This window comes from Mustela nivalis (genome assembly GCF_964662115.1).
Source record: "Mustela nivalis genome assembly, chromosome: 10".
NCBI lineage: Eukaryota > Metazoa > Chordata > Mammalia > Carnivora > Mustelidae > Mustela > Mustela nivalis.
In genome coordinates this window covers 23,583,738-23,595,662 of record NC_139029.1, presented here as the reverse complement: position 1 = coordinate 23,595,662, position 11,925 = coordinate 23,583,738, and positions in this window count along the sequence as shown.

Sequence of the window (11,925 nt, the reverse complement as noted above, 5' to 3'; positions counted from 1 at the left end):
CACACAGAAGAGGTGGAGTGTCCCCTTGACCTTGTAGCTGAAGGGATTTAGCACCTGGTGCGGCTCTACAGCAAGATGGGCCCCTCTGGGTGCCTTCTTGTTCACGGCCACTCGCTGCCAGTCTGAGGACCCCGGGGAAGTGTCTCAGGCTCTCTGGTGGGCACAAAGCATGGCAGACAATGGAATGAAGAGCAACCTTGGCCCTCAGGAAGCCTCAGGAGCCTTAAGAAGGCAGCTTAGTGAGTCAGAAGACAGACTTCGGCCGTGAGACCTCAGGTGAGTCATCATCTCCCGCTCAGGTGTGCCGGCAACACTGGAGACCCGGATTCCCAGCACACCACACACGCCCAGGTGTGCTGATGGCATGCAGAGAGAAAAACGTAAGCCTTGGCTACAGAGCTTGTCTTGTAGACTCTCAGGGACCAAGCCAAGGACTCTTAACCTAAGGATCCCCCGGAAGTCCACGGGCCTCTGAAATTGTGTGCAGAATTCTGTATTTTTGTGTTTTCCTAATGACTGATCGCCTCCCAGAGACCTAATGCTTACTGGATGATAGGTTCTGCCCACGCTGTCTCACTCCTCAGTAAGCCTGTGGGAGTGAGTGCCGGCCTTCTCTCCGTGGGACGCGTGTGCACTTTGAGGCTTGTACATCTAGGAGCGGCAGAAGCCGAGAATGAGCTCGGCCGTGGCTCACACCCAGCCTCTCCCCGCTGCGCCATTGCCTGGACACTCGGCTGGAAGCAGGGAAACACTCTCAAGGCACTCGTGACACAGAGGAGTTGACGAGCCACGGATCTGAATGGGGAAGAAACTCCAGGAGGCTTGTCTGGCATGAGGACAGACCCTGCCAGCACCACCTCAGGTAAGACCGTTTTCTATTTCCTCCTTCCTTGGCTTCCTTGCGGTGGTTGCTGAAGCTCCTGGATTCGCAGAACTCTAGGAACCCGTCCTGTTCCAGAAGGCCAGAGGAGCAAGTTGCGAGGGCAGAGAGAGGACTCTGTTCCCCGCCAATACGTTCTAGGAAGGGCTGCAGCAGGAGGGTTTCTGTACCGGCTCCACTAAACAGCCATTCCTCGTAGACTGCAGCCCCTCACAGCTCATGGCACCATGTGATTCACGATCCCGGGGGACCCCTGGCCTGCTGACCTCTCGGGAGAGTGGCAGCTCTGTGTTCAGAGACATGCAGAGTGATGATGAGCTTCCCTCCCAGAAGACCCCTTCTGGGGGCCCCGTGGAGATGAGGACCCCCCAGCAGAGAGCAGGAAGACCAGGTCCTGTGTAGGTAGCCCTCAGACTGAACGGCTCTGCTCTTTGGGGGTAAAATTGCCATGGAGCAATCATTACGTTGTAGGGGGTCCCTTAGATAAAGACTTTGGGGACAAATTTCTCTGAGCTTAGAGGTAGGAGATCATTTTGTTTCTTATTTAGTCGGTCTGCATTCTTCTACTAAGGAAGATATGCTTCATTTTCAACTATTCCTCTTTTTGCCCTGGCTAAAAGGAGACCCCTTGTGTTCGATGCTGTGCTTTCCTCTGTCAGGGTTTCTTAATAAAATTCTCACCCACCTCACCCAATCTCCGTCATTTTGTTTAGTGTTAATGTGCTTGGACATGTCTTGAGTCTTTCCAACTGCCTTGAGTCTGTTCTGGGAAAGAAGTAGGGAGTAAAGAAAGGACTACTTTACAGGCACCTGAATGGCTCAAATGGTTAAAGCCTCTGCCTTCGACTCAGGTCATGATCCCAGGGTCCTGGGATCGAGTCTGGCATTGGCCTGCTCCTCCCTCTCCCTCTGCTGCTCCCCCTGCTTGTGCTCTCTTGCCCTCTCTGTCAAATAAATAAATAAAATATTTTTTAAAAGAAAGAGAAAGAAAGGAAGGAAGGAAGGAAGGAAGGAAGCAAGCAAGCGGGCTACTTAAGTGGTGCGGGAGCTGAGGCTGCAGAGAGGGTCCAATAGCTAGCTAGCTTCAAGGCAGAGAGGGTGGGACCGGGGTGGTCCATGCAGAGGGCGGGACCTTCCAGGCGGAGGCTGCTGATACTAAGGGCTACTATTACTTAGTGAACCCCTAGGGTGCTTGGGAAATCTACATTTGCTTGGAAACCCTGTTTTTCAAATGAAGCGGAGGGCAACAGAAGGGAAGTTTTTCTGCTCTAGAAGCCAGAAGAGCCAGAGACAAGTTGATGGCCACTTTAAGCTTGACCCTCCTGCCGTATTTGCCAACTCTCCCAAACACAAGGTTTCAGTGATTCGACCATGAGTTGGGTGACCCTTTGCTGTGGTGGGACTGAAAAGAAGGGAGTCTTTTGGTGTTATTGTCAGCTCCGTGTTCAGTCGTATGCCTGGAGATGGGGGCATGGGTTCTGCGGTGACAGAGATGACCGGGGGTTAGATCTAGGCACTGATATAGCTCACTGCATGCCTTGGGAGCCGCTTTAACCTCCAAGTGTCAATGAACTCGTCTGTAAAAGGAGGATCATAGCACCCATCTGTGGGAGGCACGGTCCATACAAACTGAAGAAATAGCCCAATAAAGGATGCTATTTAGCTTTTTTCCTGTAGCTCTGTGCCAAGGAAAATAAAGGACTCCCTGTCGTGGCTCCCAGGTGTTTCAGAACATATATCTTTATCCCTGTTCCCCAGTGCTACCTCCGACCCCCTTGGTGTACTGCACCAAACCGGACCAGGTTGCTCTTCACTGGGCTGTATCCTGAATAGCCAGACGTGCCCCTGGGTAGAGGTGGGAACTTGAGTCTCCTCCACAGGGTTGTTGATGTGGCAGCCTACCTGGGTTTAGATGGACATGGCCCCCACAATGCTGAAAAGTCACTGAGAAGAAGACATTCTGTCGTTGAAGACGGAGACAAGGGCTATTGTTGAAACCACACATCAGGCTGGTAGCACCTGCTCTTACTCCACAGACTGCTCCAGTGGCTGCCTGCAGGAATAGCCTTCCTGGAGGACAGGACAGGAGGGAGCCCAGAGGAGAACGATGGGATGGACCAGATCCCTGTGCACTTGGGTTGGACGTGACACCAGGAAGGAGGGCCAAGAGAGGCTCTGGTGAGAATTTGTAGGCTCATCCTTTGGATGACTCTGGAAACTGCCCTAGAATAAAGGAATGAGGGCAGTGCCTCTCTCTTGGTGTGCGTGTCAGGCCTCAAGTTCACATACATCAGGGGCTTGAGAACATTGGTGATCTGTGTGCTCAGTGTGTGTTTCCTAGCTGCTGGCTCTGGCTCAGCGATTCCGCTTGTTAGTATATCCTAAGGAAATGACTAAGTATAAGTATATGCAGCACTTTTTTACAACAGTAAGGATTGGAAACAACCTAAATTTCCAACAAAGGGGAGATAGGCTATGATGATTCATTCGTGGAATAGTATGCGATCATGAAATAAATCATTTTTAAGACAAAAATTTCAAGATAAACTGTTGAGTATATAAACATAGATTATAAAACAATAGAGAATGAGTTCATTTATTTTTAAAGTAAACTTTTTATTTTGGAATAATTTTAAGTTTACAGGAAAGTTCCAAAGATAGCACACAGAGATTTCTGTATATGCGTCACCCAGCTTCCCCTGCTATTAACATAATCATGGTATTTACCAAAACTTAGATGGACAGTGGAACATTACTAGACTCTGATTTTATTTGGTTTTTACCAGTTCTTCCACTAGTGCCCTTTCTTCTGTTCCAGAATCCAACTCAATATGCCACATTGCACTCAGTTGGGGTTTTTTTTTCAAATCATATGTAAATAGAAAAGCATCTGGAAGATTGTAGACAAAAATATTAACCATGGGCTGCCTGGGTGGCTCGGTGGGTTAAGCCTCTGCCTTCGGCTCAGGTCATGGTCTCTGGGTCCTGGGATAGAGCCCTGCATCAGGCTCTGCTCAGCAGGGAGCCTGCTTCCCCCGCCCCACTCTCTGCCTGTCTGCTTTTGATCTCTCACTCCCTCTCTGTCAAATAAATAAATAAAATCTTAAAAAATATATATTAACCATGACCATAGCTGAGTGATGGGACTAAGGGAGATTTTTCTTTTTCTTTCTTTTTTTTTTTAAATTTGTTTATTTAAGTCATCTCTGTGCCCAACGTGGGGCTCGAACTCATGACCCCAACACCAAGAACTGCGCACACCTCACTGACTGAGCAAGCCGGCTCCTCAGGAGATTTTTATTTTAAAATCTTTCTTGAGTCTTCTAATTTTTCCTGTGTGTAACATGTCACAGAATTAACAACAACAATGAATGCCTCCAAGCTAAGCTGATTACTTCTAGTATAGCTGTGCTGTGCTGTGCTGTGGATTACCTATTCATTTGTCCTTCTCTTTAGACTGAGCTCAAAAGGAGGAGCCACATCCGCTCCATCCCTCCCTCCCCACCTTACAGCAGGGACTCAGGCATGGGAGGAGGCACTGACATGTGGTTGAATGAAGGAGCAGAGTCAGAGAAGTTAATTGCTACTAACACTCAGAGATTAACTAGTCTTAGCACTCTTCCAGCTTGAGGAAACCCCAGACTTTTATTTCCCCAGTTTAGTAAGCCCCAGCAGAAGCACAGGACCTGTTTTTAGAGCTTACAGTCTCAGGGCCCATGGGTGGCTTAGCTGTTTCACATCTGCTTTTGGCTTAGGTTACAATCCCAGGGTCCTGGGATCAAGCCCTACATGGGGCTCCCTGCTCAGTGGGAAGCCTGCTTCTCCCTCTCCCACTCCCCCTGCTTGTGTTCCCTCTCTCTGTGTGTCTCTGTCAAATAAATAAAGTCTTTTAAAAATAAATAAATAAATAAATAAAGTTTACAGTCTCAGGGCTGACTCTCATGCCCATCACTCAATGAGTCACTGGTCGGTTGATCAGGTCTATAGATGGTATCCTAGGAAAAGTGAGGTTCTGCTATTTAAAGGGGGTGGGGGATGTATGCTGAGCAGTTTACACACATCAGACCCAGCCCCCGTTTTAGTCCCTGATCCTTTCCATCAGGCTGTAAGCCGTTGAGGAAGATGGGACCTCACCAGCTCTGCTCATCTAGCACAGTGCTTGGTGTAGAGCAGAGGCCTAACCAACATATAAGTGAATAAATATATCTCTTGGTAAACAGCATCATTTAATAGATTGTGTTTGATTCAGGATGGTTTTAGTTACAAAAAATAGAAAATTGACTTAACCATAAAGGAAATTTGTTGGCTCATGTGACTGAAAAGTCTAGTGGAGCCCAGCAGTCAGGCATGGTTTGATCAGAACTCCATTTCTCCGCTAGTCTCCTGGCTCTACACTGTCGGCATCATCCTCAGGCTGGTGTCTCATGATAACAAAATGGCTGCAGCAGTTCTAGACTTCACATTTGTACTCCACACCGTCTGGAACCACTGAGAAAATAGAACCTGTGTCCCAGAATTCCCAGCAAATCCTGAGATTCACTGTGGATTGAGTAAGGTCACCTGCCCATCTGGGGATTAACCCTTAGGGGCAGAGGTTGTTCGGTGGCTTAGCTCAGAGCATGTGTCTTACCCTTAGAATGGGGGAAGAGGAGGGAGTTGAATCAGCTTCCCTGAAACCATGTAAATTCGCAATGGAAATTGAGACTCTAGAGAAGTGAGAGCACTCCAGATCCTGGGGAGGTGACCGACAGGAATCCAACTCAGCTGAATAGTGCAGCACAGACAGGGTCACGGTTGCGGTCATTAGGAGGAGGAGGAGGCAGCGAGTGAGGGCTACAGCAGTCAGAAAGGCGACTTCATGGAGGGGGAGGGAAGCCTAGGCCAAGAGGAGGGAAGGGCATCCCACGATGACATATTGAGCCCTAAATCCTCTGTATGCATCATCTCAGTGAATCCTTATGGTGACCTGCAAGGTCAGTATCCTCGTCATGTCCATTTTGCGGGCAAACCCAGAGGTCTCATGGTAAGCCCCGATGCTCATGGGTGAAGAAGGGGACCCCGGTCACCCAGAGGGTCTGTGCATTGGTGGAGTGGCCTGACCTCAGACATCCTCACAGAGGTCGTGAAAGCCAGCTTCCAGAGTCTCATCTCCCAGTCTGGGTCCTCTACCTGGAATTCTTTCTTCACCCGCCTGTCCAAACCCTGTCTCTCCGTGGCCCAGTTCAAGGCCCAAGCCCCATAACACACACTCCGTAACACCTAGCAGGATGGAATTACGCATCCGACTGTCATCCTGCTAGACTTCTGTGAGCTCCTCACAAAAACTTCACTTCATCTTTGTATCTTGGGGACTTGACACCATCAACTTCCCTTTATAGTTGCTATAGTGACCTCTTCTAAGGGCTGGAGGGACAGCATAAATGCAGGATGTTAGAGCCCTCACAGATTAACCTGTCTAATCCTCACTTTTTTTTTTTTAAGATTTTATTTATTTTTGTGAGAGAGAGAGAGCACAAGTGAGGGGAGGGACAGAGGGGTGGGGAGAGGCAGACTCCCCGCTGAGCACAAAACACCCCAATCCTCTCACTTCACAGGAGGAGAAACTGAGGCCCAGAGAAGTTGAGACTTGCCCAAGAATGCAACTGAGCCTAGAGCCCTGGAGTCTAGACTCCAAAAATGACATGGCTAGAACATAGTTTGTGGGGCACGCAGGTGGCTCAGTTGGTTAAGCAGCTGCCTTCGGCTCAGGTCATGATCTTAGGATCCTGGAATCAAGCTCAGCGGGGAGTCTGCTTCTCCCTATTCTCCCCACTTGTGCTCTTTCTCACTATCTCTCTCTCAAATAAAAATCTTTTTTTTTTAAAGTACATTATTGGGCACCTGGGTGGCTCAGATGGTTAAGCGTCTGCCTTCGGCTCAGGTCATGATCCTGGGGTCCTGGGATTTAGTCTCGTCTCGCATCGGGTTCCCTGCTCAGTGGGGAGCCTGCTTCTCCCTCTGCCTCTCTGCCTCACGAATAAATAAATAAAATCGTTTAAATAAATAAATATTTTAGAAGTAAAGTAAGTATATTATTCACTCTGGAGCCAGACTGAGCTCCAATCCCAGCCTCTATGTGCCCTAGCTGTGCGCTCAGGGCAAGTCCCTCAACCTCTCTGAACTTCATTTTCCTCATCTGTGGGGTGGGGTTGCAGCGTGCCCACCTTCCAGGGCTGTGTCAAGAAATAAATGAGTCCTGACAGAGCTCTCAGCACAGAACATGGCACTTGGTGGCCCAGGAATCGAGGGGTTTTGTTCTCAGAGCTGTAGCCTGTGAGACGTGGAAATGCCAGCCCCAGCCAGTGGGACCTTTGGGGTCCTATCCTCTTGTACACTCAGGTCCACACATCTCTTCAGAGCAGCTGGGAGACAAAAAAAAAAAAAAGTCACTGTGACCTTGTGATGGGAGTGGGCCAGAGTCCCCATTCCTTGGGGTGCCAACTAGGGCTGTTATGACTCCCTTGTAGGTCAGAACCAACCCCCCCCCCCGCAATCCTCCTGCTGCTCCTCTGGTCCCAGGTCACCCGCTTCTGCCTCAGGCTGGCTCAGACTTGGGGAAGCTGCAGACCTGAGCGGGCTCAGACTGGCGCTGGGCCAGAGCTGCAGGCCGCAGTGGCAACAGTGCGGTCCCTCACAGGCTCTGGGGAGGCCAGGAGAGCAGCGGGAGTGACAGCCTGGGCAGAGGCCCAGATTGCAAGGTGGAAGCGCCACCAGGGCCAGAGGGCACAATCCTAGGAGGGGGCCCCTAGTCCCACCCAGAACTACATGGTCTTCCCCATTCGAGAGCCCTCACTGGGCTCCTGTTCATATGAGCCCCTGACCCCCAGATGTGGAGACACTGAGCCTGGAATTCAGATCCCAGCTCACGGTGGACAAGACACTTCCCTCCCGTGCCCTTCAGCTTCCTCTCTTGCACACTGAGGATGGTGATGCCTTTATCAGAATAAAGTAGAATTCTGTATGTGAGAGTGTCCCAAGCTAGGTCTTCACACAGTAGACGCCCAATGTATGTTTCTTCCCTTCTCTCTCAGGCATGCCATTGGCAGAGCAACAGGGATGGGAACCTTTGAAAACGCGCCAAGCTCCAGCCTTAGCCATCCTAAGCTGAACCTTCTTTCCCCACTGGAAGGACTCCCAAAACCTGGGCTCAGTCCTGCTTCTGCCCCTTACCAGGCAACCTTTTCTGTGTCATGCCCATGATATGCCTCCTTTTTCTCATCTGCAAAGTAGACACAGTAATACCAATCACATTATCGAGTCAAGAAATTCACTCTTGTCTGCAATATATGTAAATCAAGTCATGATGCTGTACACCTTAAACTTACTAAAAAGTTGACTCTTGTTTGTGCTGAGCCCTTTGGACCCAGAAACAAAGATGAACGAGACCGCGCCTGCCCTTAGGGACCTCCCAGGCTAACAGGGGAGACAGGTATAAAATTAGAGGCACAGAAAAGATAGTAAGAAGGGAATGAGGAACCTAGGCCAGGTGGGCTGGGGAAGGCCTCCAAGAAGGGGCCATCTGAGCCACAGCGTGAAGAATGAGTGGGAGTTTGCCAGGGCAGCCACTGGGGAGAAAGCTTTTGTGTCAAATAAACATGTTTGATAAATTGGGCTGCCTTTCCCTTCTAGGCTCCTATCTGAGTTCACAAGGCTCCTGTGGAAAACAAAGAAATGCCCTAGAAATCCCTCCCCAGGCCAAGAGTTCCTAGAATGGGGGCAGGAGAGGGATGTCGCCAGCAGGGCAAAGTCTAAACTCAGTAGCTGGCCCCACAGAGGCCTGTCAAGCTCCATCTCCCCTTTCTATTTTATGCTGCACCAAAACAGAGCCACTAAGAGCTCCCCGAAATCAACTCCAGCAGGTCTCCTCCCTGGGTCTCCTGCCTCTCCACACCCACCTGGCAATCTCCAGTTCATCTCCTGGAAATGTGATTGGGCCCACACCCGACTCCAGCTACCTGGCACTTTTCTTTCTACAAACACACAGACTTGTCCTACCTCCCCAAATGACCGGGGCTCCTTCAGGGACAAAGAGCAGGCCTCTGCCTCTGGGACCCCAGTGCCTAGCACAGGAACTGACCCAGAGCTGCGTGGGTTGGGTGCTCGCAAGTCGTCCACTTCCGCAAATGTTGAGCTTCTGCCCCAGCCTGCTGGTCCTGAGCCAGACAGACAAGAATACGAGAAGCACAGGGCAGCCTGGGGAGAAACTCACATGTTGGCAGGTAATTGTAGTGTTGGGTGATATGGTGGGAACACAGCACCGAGCGACGACTTCACCTGGGCGCCGTGAGGAAAGCCTACAGAGTCACAGAGTCACCAGCCCAACTGGACCTTGAGAGTCAAGCAGGGGCTTTCTCGGGGGGCGGGAGAAGGGAAGACTCAAGACTCTAGCTTGGACAAGGCATGAAGGGCGCAGCACACTGCAGAGACAGCAAGGGTCTGTTAATGGCTGGAGGCTGGGAGGCATGGGAGGGAGCTGGAAGAGGAGGCCAGGGAGGCAGCTGGGGGGCAAAGGAAGAGCAGACTTGACCCTCATGTGGGAGAGTTTGGACGCACGTGTTGGAACCCATCATTGGAGCTTCACAGAGAAGGGCTGACGTGGTCAGTCTGTGTTTTAATGTTGAGGACGGAGGAGAGAGAGGGTCCTGGGAGGAAGCTGCTCTATTAGTGCGGGGATTCGGACCACTTGGTGACAACAGTTAACACTCTTCCAGGGACCAGTCCTTATAGGCACTGCTCTAGTTACCTTTTTTTTTTTTTAAAGATTTTATTTGTTTATTTGACAGACAGAGATCACAAGGAGGCAGAGAGGCAGACAGAGAGAGGAGGAAACAGGCTCCCCGCTGAGCAGAGAGCCCGATGTGAGGCTCTATCCCAGGACCCTGGGATCATGACCTCAGCTAAGGGCAGAGGCTTTAACCCACTGAGCCACCCAGGCGCCCCTCTAGTTACCTTTAACATATTAACTGATTTAATTGTCCCACGGTCCTATTCTAAAGATTAAAACAATGAGGCATAATGCAGCTGAGCATCTGGCTTAACTTTCTAGGTGGGGGAGCCCGGAGGCCCACCCTCGCTGGCACATGGCAAGGCCACCTGGGGGCTCCCCGTTCTCACACTAGTGATAACGATGCTCTGCTGGTGGATGTTTGCTGCGCGCATATTACATGGATCTGCTCTGTGCTCTTCAAACTGGTAGCTTGGTTTTCATCGGGGCAGCAAGGAGGACACTGTCCAGCTAGAAGAGCCCATAGTTCAGTAGAGCCGCTGTTCCAGGCCTCGCTGTGCATGTCTGAGCCACCCAGAGGGAAGTGGCCTGGTCACCTCCCCAAACTGCTGACAGCGACCTTTGGCAGGGGCAGCCAGACATAGCCTCGTGCTGTAGTTGGCTGAGAGCCTGGCCAGAAAGGCTGAGCTGGTGTGGAATGAGCAGCTGCAGGGCCGGAGCCCCTGGGGCCTCCAGGCACCCTGGCTTGTTGCCAGGACACTGTGTGCAGTTGCTACAGCCCAGAGCTGGGGACCAAGCATCAGGACCCCTGGGCTCGGGGCCTCGCTCGGTGGCTGATATGCTATCGGATGTTGGGCAAATCCCTACCCCTTCATGAGCCTCCGTTTCCTGAACAGTGAATAAATAAGCTTGCCCTTGCCCTTGATCTTCTGGCCACATTCTGCCTCAGATACTGTGGCTATGGCAAAGGAGTCTCTCCTGCCAAGAAACCCAGGCACTAGGTTACTTAGGATCTCTCCTTGGTGCCAGTCCCTGTGCTGTGCACTGGGGCCGTGGTGGGGATCTGAGCTGATCCCTACCTTCAGGTGGTGCCCAGTCAGTTGTGGGGTTGGGGACAAATTGGAAACAAATCACAGCCCAGTGTGGTAAGTCCTGAACTATGTAGAGAGAAGGAGACCCAAGGGGCTACAGGGCCCCAAGGCAGGAGCCCCGACTCTGCCTGCAGTGGCCTGCAAGGCTTCCCGACAGAAGAGTGTGGAGCTAAGCGTGTTTTGCATCTCCCAGGCAGAGAAGGGATGTGCGCTGCTATTGAGTGGACAGTTGGGTGCAAAGGCCTCATGGGAGAAAAGACCAGGTCTATGGAGGAGGAATTATGCTCCGCGTGGCAAGTGCTGGGAGGAGAGTGGGTGTCACCACGAGGCGATGAGCCAAAGAGGTAGGCCAGAGGCTTCGAGGGGCTGAGATGAGCGCCAACTGCTCATCTCAAGGTTCCCAGGCTATCCCAGACCAGAATGAGCAGGACCCACTCACAGGCCTCACAGGCATCTGGCAAGAGAGGGGGTGTGGTGTGGGGGGTAGACAAAGCCTCTGGAAACTCAGCTTGCCCTCACCACCTTCCCCCAATGCCAAAGCCAGCCTGCCTCCTGGGACACTCCCTCCCTTCCAGTCTCAGAGAAGGACCTTCCTAGAGCAGCCCATTCACCCACACACTTCAGGCTTGTAGGCCTCCTCCTCTATCTTGTGGGTTCTTCCCGCAGCCCAGTGAGCAGCCGAACTCAAAGAACCTGCAGAAACAGCCAGCGAGCATCTATGGGCCAGGCCACGGGTTGACCTCTAGAGGACAGATCAGGCAGGGTTCCTGCCCTGAGAGGACAGGCGCTAAACTTGTCAGCACGCCAGTAATGAATTTATTTATGATTTTTTTGGGTTGTTTAGAAAAACGCAGGTAGCTGGAGAGCTTTATAACAGGAAGCCGGCCTCTCTGGGCAGACCGGAAAGGCATTCCTAAGCTAGGGATGTCGCAGTTCAAACTTGAGATGCGGAGCAGCTGGCTTCCTCCGTGAAGCAGCATAGGGCATGGTCCTCTGGCCACAAGGGGTACCTGACTCCCAGCCTGCCACCTCCCATCAGTAATCTTCTCCCATCCTTCAAATGGCAACTGCAAAGAATGTCTGAATCTTTGATCTTATTGGCTCCTCTGTGAGGTGAGACTCACAATCCCCACTCAGAGGCAAACTGAAACCTAGGAGGTCTGAGTGACTCACTTAACGTCCTCACGGCA